Source organism: Camelus ferus, chromosome 3 (assembly GCF_009834535.1).
Source record: "Camelus ferus isolate YT-003-E chromosome 3, BCGSAC_Cfer_1.0, whole genome shotgun sequence".
In the NCBI taxonomy this organism is placed as follows: domain Eukaryota; kingdom Metazoa; phylum Chordata; class Mammalia; order Artiodactyla; family Camelidae; genus Camelus; species Camelus ferus.
Window position 1 is genome coordinate 4577530 of NC_045698.1, and position 7536 is coordinate 4585065.

Here is a 7536-nt window from a genome sequence, read left to right on the forward strand (position 1 = left end):
GCAAGAAGAGGGTTTAGCAGAGCACAGGAGGAAGTCATTCGTTACTGTTAGATTGTACGGCTCATAATGAATATGTAACTTTAATGACGCTTCAGTTGCCAAACAACAGCTTAAAAACAAAAGGCAGTAACTAGAAATACAAAAAAAGAAATTGATAGAAAAATAACTTCATGCTATAGAAACGTGTGAAAACACTCATGCTTTGCTAGAAAGAGGCAAATAACTCAAACGGATTTGATAAGAAATAGGAAACCAGGAAAGAACTCTTGAAATTTTAAAAGTTATCAAAAATGTGTCTTCAATAATGTTGCTGTAGCGAGATAATTTACAAATCGTTATCATGAAATCTTTAAGAAACAAACGTCACTATTCAAACTACGTGAGTCTCACAGATGCCAAACTTTAATAAAATATTAATGTCTATTGTCTGGTAGTCTATTCAGTAATAATCCTCCATGTCTGAGTATGTTTTATTGCTGGAATGTAAGGGTGACTTAACATAAATGAAGCTAGCCTATAATTCTTGAACGAGTAAATAGGTCAAAGTAGAAAGACTACATGATTGTTGATATATATTAAAAAAGGTGGTGGATAATATTCATTTGTAAATTTAAAAAAGCTTCTATAACTAGAAATAGAATGCCATGTTCTTAAAAATCTAACAACCAATTGGAAATCAGCAATTAAAGTATATTCAGCAGTGAAAAAATATGGGCACTCCCATTAAAATCGAGAACAAGAAAAATGCCTACAGTGACTGACAAGGTTCATCACCGACTTGAACATTTTAGCCAGCAGAATAAGACGAGAAAAACACAAAACTGCACTCTGCAAAGTAGGAGACGATTTTGTCTGTTTTTATAGGCAGTTTGATTGCCTGAAGAGCCCAAGAGAATCAACTTATTAAAACTAATGGGGAACAAGCTCAGGTTGAGTGGCTGGTTAGCAATCCGATACACAGGGATCAGTATCTTTTTTTTTTTTAACCTCGTGTGAAACTAACCCACACGCTGTCTAGCAGACTACACGCACTGTGAGGGCAGCTCCAGCTCGACCGTCCCTCCTCTTACGACTGCCGAGACCAGGGTTCAGATCAGATGGGAAAGGGAACCCGAAGGTCGTTAGAGCAATATCTTTCTGACATAGCAGCAATAACCTGTAACGTTAAAAAATCATCTACATATTTTCAATTAAAAATTACTAGCAATGACCTTTAAAAGAATGTGCAGAGTCACTGTGGAGTGTCTACTGGTGCTTTAATTCAAGACATAAAATTCTTTTTTTTTTAATTTATTATATTATTTTGGGGGGAGAGGTAACTGGGTTTTTATTTATTTACTTATTTTTAATGGCAGTACTGGGGATCGAACCCAGGACCCCGTGGATGCTAGACACATGCTCTACCACTGAGCTATACCCTCCCCCCAAGACATAAAATTCTTGAATAAGTGGTGAGACATAACATTCTTCTGGGTAGGAAGGCTTACATTAATTCTTATATATATTTACTACAATTTAATAGAATTCATTTATAGATCTAAAAATGTAATATAATTTAATACTATTAAATTTATAGAACTGTACTGGTTTTTTTTCTGACCTTGAAAAATTATTCTTAGATTTACCTGAAATAATACTTTTACCAGAATATGCAAGATAATTTATTTCTTATAAAATAACATTCAGTTTTGGAGAGGAACCCCTCCCTTACCAGACATTAAACATACCAGTTTACACCCTAATAATTAAAATGGGATTCTTCTGGTTGAAGAATGAACAGACTACTTAACAGAACAGGAAGAAACTTTAGAAACATACTCAAGTGTTTGTAAAATTGTGGCATGTCACAATCACAGTAGTCAGAGAAACACTTGTCTGAATGACTAATTATTTGGAGAAACTGAATTAGATTTCCTATCCCACATTTTACACAGAAATCAATTCAAAATGCATTGAAGATTGAAGTGTGAGATACAAACACAAGTGGTATGGATACGTGCATGTATTTGAGTGAGGAAATGTTCAGCATGACTCACAATCAGGAGAAATAGTCTATGAACAGTTCATCCTTCACTGTGGTTGATCATTATTCTCAAAAGAATCACACGAACTCATTGAATCGTGGTTTTGTTTTTTCAAGCTCCACCAGTTGAAAACAGTATACATATCTTATCTCAAATTACTCACTTATAAAACATTCACAAACGTAGAAGATGTTTTCCAGTATTGATCTTCACTTTACCATTAACATTTTTCTCCCATGAAATTACACATCACAGTTTAGACATCAGGAGGCTGGGTCCTAAGGGGTGGGGATTCAGTTTTAAATGTGTTTAGCTTTCAAAAACTTTAACTAGCAGACTATAAACAATGTGCCACTGCTGGTAATAATTGTTCACAGCTATTTAAAATTTCTGAATTCTGGAAATGCCTTTGCCTCCACAGCATGTCTGTTTTGCTTTAGGTATTTTGCAAACAAGATGTTTTTGGAACAAAACTTTCTAACTCCCCTGGGGAAAAAAAATCATTTGTCATTTTATTGTTTAATGTGAAATGGATTCATCATTTCCTATGACACTCCAAATTTCACAAATTCAGTCTCAGAAATTAGTGACAAGAAAATAAGGTGAAAATTTCTCCCATCTCCCTCCCATGGCTGTGTGTCCTGTGGAAAACATGTGTTATGATCTGTGTCTAAAACATGCTGAGTGCATTGTCCTAAGAAGAGTCAGCTTCTCTGGGGAAAAAAAAGAAAAAACTCAGCCAAGATCACTTGATAATTTTATAATAAAATGTAGTATTTCATTACAATGCACGTAAGCCCATTTCAAAAGGAAGGGGAGTGAATTTTAGAAATATTACTTAAAGCCAGAAAAAGAAAGAAAAACACCATATGATACCACATATAAATGGAATCTTAAAAAATAGCAGAAATGAACTTATTTACAAAACAGAAATAGACTCACAGCCATAGAAAACTCATGGTTACCAGGGGGGAAAGGGGGTGAGGAGGGATAAATTGGGAGTTCACAATATGCAGATTCTAATTACTGTATATAAAATAGATAAACAGCAGGGTCCCGCTGTATAGCACAATATCTTGTATATCCAATACCTTATAATAGCCTATAATGAAAAAGAATATGAAAAGGAAAAAATATGTATGTATAACTGAATCACTATGCTGTACACCAGAAACTAACAAAACATTGTAAACTGGCTATACTTCAATAAAAAATTTTTTAAATAAACAATATCTCAAAACAGAAATATTACTTGATTGAATCAAAGATGAAGACAAAATAAATTGAATATCTCCTTTTACTCTAAGTGACATTTCTTTGAAAGGTTTAGCACGCAGATAATCCATGTCAGCAACTGAGCTGAGCTCACTGAACACCAGTGCGCTAGTTAAGAGACCCATGTCAATCTTCCCATTTTCACTTAATGAGGGCTTACGTTTTTAAGCCAGTGTGGAAAAACTACCCTCTTTTCCCCTAAGTTGAAGTCGTCTGGACAGCAGCCAGCTCAGAGCCTGGCACCCTTGGCATGGAATGGTTACTCCTTAAATACTTACAGATTCAAGAATTCAGTCCTCAGATCCCCCTTGGCTGCCTGGAGCACCTGGGGGTGAACAGTGGCTGTCTCCTTTTGTAGTTCTTTTAAAAGATCTGCCCCAAAAGAAGGCTAGGGGTGCTTCCTCCCTTGTGATGCTGGGTTGTCCCTGGCAGTCTCAGAAGGATCCACGCCTGCCCCGTGAATGACAAAGGAGCCCAGAAGTGGAAACCAGTCACACCCGTGTGGACTGAGCGCCCCCTGCCGGCCGGTGACAGTGCCAGGGCCAGCAAAGGGCTTGGGTTCTCAGGAGGTAAGTTTCCTGCTGGGATGAAGCCTCCAGGCCACTTGAAACACCTAGTAAATGAAAAATCAAGGAGTCGAGAGGAACCTAACTCCAGGCAGTGAGAGAAGCCCATCACTCATTTCAACATCACTGCAGTAATTTCACCGTGACGGTGAATCTCCACCTCCCAATTCCATCACTTCAGGTTGATGGGGCCGGGAAAGCCTTATCAAGATCTTGGTTGGATCTGGGTCTGGGAGGTTTGGGTTGCATTGGGAGAGGCAAAGACAAGAGTGAGAGAACCTTCCAGAAAACTGGTGCACCCTGAATGGCAGGTCAGAGACAAGAAAGCCTGTGGCTTGCTCTGCTCGGGGGCTGTGAGCCAAGAACTCTAAGACGCTGGGCTTCAGCAGGTGGGGGCGTAGTTGGAAGTGAGGCTGGTCTGGAGACTGAGGTCCTGTTGGGAGGACGTTGAATATCAGTTCTTTTATTCAGTTGACAACTGTGTCCAGGACACCCTGCTGAGCTCTGCCAAAGGGTGGGCGGGTGGCACTCTCCCAGTCCCCAGCTGGGGCAGCAGACGGGGCAGCCCCAAGGTCAACTCCCTCTGAGATGGCTCACAGTCCCATCCGCTGCACACGCTGTTGGTCACACTGAGATTTCCTACCCAGAACATTTAGCACCTGCTCCCCACCCCCGACGTAGCTTATGCTCACAAGGGTGGGACCGTCCCCAGGACCAAGGTAGGTGTCTAATTCCCATCAGCATGACCTGAGTCCTCATTCTGACTTCCTGATGGGAGAAGCCACATGGCTGGGTCCCTGCAGTGTTCCCTGCTCTCCATCCTGCTACCATCACGTGGGAAGAAGGAATTCACGTAGATTTGTTCACAATGAATGCACGAGTGGATGAATTTTTCTACAGAAGAACCAAGAAAGCACAGCCACAAAGACAAAGCAAAGCTTTGATGATTTTGACATTTTTCTTTTACCCTAGACATTTTGAGGTCAGAGCATCCACTAGTTTTAAATATTTTTATGATAAAAAGAAATTATTTGTTAATGGCTGTTTTTAAACTTAGCCAGACTGAGGATATAAACAGCCCTCCTGTTTAACAGCCCAAGGCCTGCAAACTCCAGCACCAGCTTGGACTACAGAAGCACTGACTCTGAGTGGGGAGGACCAGTGGTGAGATGTGGCGCACGCATACAACGCGGCACCCTTTGTCCAGAGGTACCCGAGGAGATGATATCAGAGCTTCCTTATCCCAATGGCTCTCTGTCCTCTCTGCCAGAGGATCCCCCTCCCATCCTCTCTCTCCTTCAAGCACGGCTTCAGCCGGCGAGATGTGATTGGATGCAATGTCACCGCGTCCCAGCAGCATCTTGAGAGCCACGGCGTGGCTGGGCTGCGTCTCCCTTTTCCCTCCCCGTGTGACTCAGATGGGGCTGCTTCTTGGGCCGGGGTCCCCGAATAAAAAAGGTGCAATGTGGAACAGGGCTAGGGAGAGGGGCTGCCCATGTGGGCCCATGTCATTCCTCTAAGCCACCGAGATGAGGAAGTAGGTGGTTACTGCGGGACAAATGAGCAAAGCCAATAAAGCGATTTATATTGTAAGACGTTAAACACACAGCCAAGGGAAGCCTGCGCTGGGCCAGCGTGTTCTTTCTAGTGTGACGCTCACCCCCTCCCCTCCAGGGAGGCCGATGTCCCCTCCAGCAGCGCTGGGTGGGCTCCTTCTGAGACAGGAGGGAAGGGGGCAGGGCACAACCACGGAAGAAAGGACACAGCATCGAGGACAGGACAGACTGGTTAGAACCAAGACGGCGGGAGATTTGACTTCCAGTACACCCTGAGTCTCATGGCTGCACCCACAGGCTTCATGACAGGTCCCAGGCTGATGTAAAAGGCCAAAAAGTGGGTGGGGGCCTGATTCCTGGAAATCCCCGCCCCTTCCCCAAAATAGTTGGAATAATCCTCCTACTTGTTAGCATATGAAATTACCGAGCGCATAAAAACTAAGAACCCTGCACCTCCTGGTCACTCTCTCCTGCCTTCTGAGACGGCCCGCACGCTGCTGTCTGCTCTGTGTGTGTCTCCTAAGCCACTCTCCCTTCTGACAGAGGTGGACCACACTGTCTAGGGAGTGTGTGTGTCTCTAAATAAACTTGCTTTCACTTTACTATGCCTTGTTCTTGAATTCTCTCCTGTGCGAGGCAAGACCCTAATCTCTGACAACACTTCCATCTCTGCCTTAGGTTACGGTCGTCCCCCCTAAGTGTCTGTGCGGGGATCGGCAAGTGCTGCGTGCAGAGCCGCCCAGGCTGGAGCAGCTCCTTCCAGACCCTTCCTGTAGGGGATCCACACCTCCTTCGAACACCAGCCTCTTGAAATGTGATTCTAAGTCCAGAACGGGAGTCAGGTCCTCGCCACTTCCCGAGGAATGACCGCGTTCTCTGAGCTGCACTAAGGCACTTTAGAGCTCAAATTAAACACTCCTCCAATTCAGGAAAATAAATTCACGGACAGCAGAGGTGAACAGCGTCCTCTCCTGTATTTCCAAACTTGGTACTTGTCATCTCTTTGCTGGCGGTGAAACTCACGCCTTTTCCCCAACTAGTGGTCTGTTACGGAGGTACCAGGGCATCCTGCGCTGGTCTGGAACTTCAGAGATGGATTCCCTTGATCACTGACTCGTTTTCAGGGGCACCGCCCTGTGTTTCACAGAGTGTGCCTGCGTTTCTCCCGGGTACCATTTCGTTTCTGCTCTGGCTGCCCTTCCTGACGGGGGCGCCCAGCCATCGCCCTGCCCCGGCTCAAACTCAGAAGAAAGGAGACATTACGATGGGAATTTTGCTCAGCAAATAGCAGGTTGGTGGAGGGGGAGAGCCCAGTTACTGCCTACATCTGTCTTTCTGGCGGCATGGAATTCACTGGAAACGTCTCTGCCAGCAAGTCTCCGTGTCCAGCTCTGCCTGGGACTCTAAAGGGGGGCCTGCACCTCCCGGGTTGCTTGGCTGGGCCTGCGAGGCCCCCACTGCCGTGAGAAAAGAACCCACAGGTCTGTAAACTTGCTATTTTTAGGCCTTGGTGGACCTAAGCCAGTTTCCCGAGTGCAGCAATCACCCAAATATTTTATTGAGTAGGGTCTTGAAAAATGACAGCACACATCTTAAATCTACTCAGAAATCTAAACAGGTTTGAAATGTCATGCAACTAATTCACATGGACAGACGATGGGCCTCCTCGCCTGGGTCACCAGGGAGGGGCTGGGGGGGCCCATCCCTGCCCGTCTGCTCTCGTCACCCACACCCAGCCCGGTGAGCTCACCCACCCGCACCGCAGGCCAGCAGCGAAGGGATCGCTCCAGACACGCCCCTCCAGACGAGCCGCTCTTCCAGACTCAGGACTTGACACATCCAGCTGCCACCCGAGTGCCTCCCCGGGGTTTCCGGGATGCCTCCTGCTCCCCCAGGGTCCTCTGTCTGGGGGAAGGAAGACTCTCAACTGCTCTGCCCACCAACCCGGGGTGGACCCTTTACTCCTCCCTCTGCCCCCTCCCCTATCGTCCAACGACTCTGCCTTCAAACTATGCCAAATCTGCCCACTGGTCGCCCTCACGCCCCACCACCCTGGAACCAAGGCCCTGTCTCTTCCCGCGGAACTGCCATGGCCCCAGACTTGTTTCCCACCTC

At 45.1% G+C, this 7536-nt stretch overlaps 1 non-coding gene across 1 annotated transcript; it reads right to left on the bottom strand.

The window, feature by feature from the left end:
- Positions 1-986: 986 nt before the first annotated feature.
- Positions 987-1119, bottom strand: LOC116662858. The gene has a single exon (XR_004318947.1). It is a non-coding gene; the product is annotated as a small nucleolar RNA SNORA61 (small nucleolar RNA).
- Between the last annotated feature and the right edge of the window lie 6417 nt (positions 1120-7536).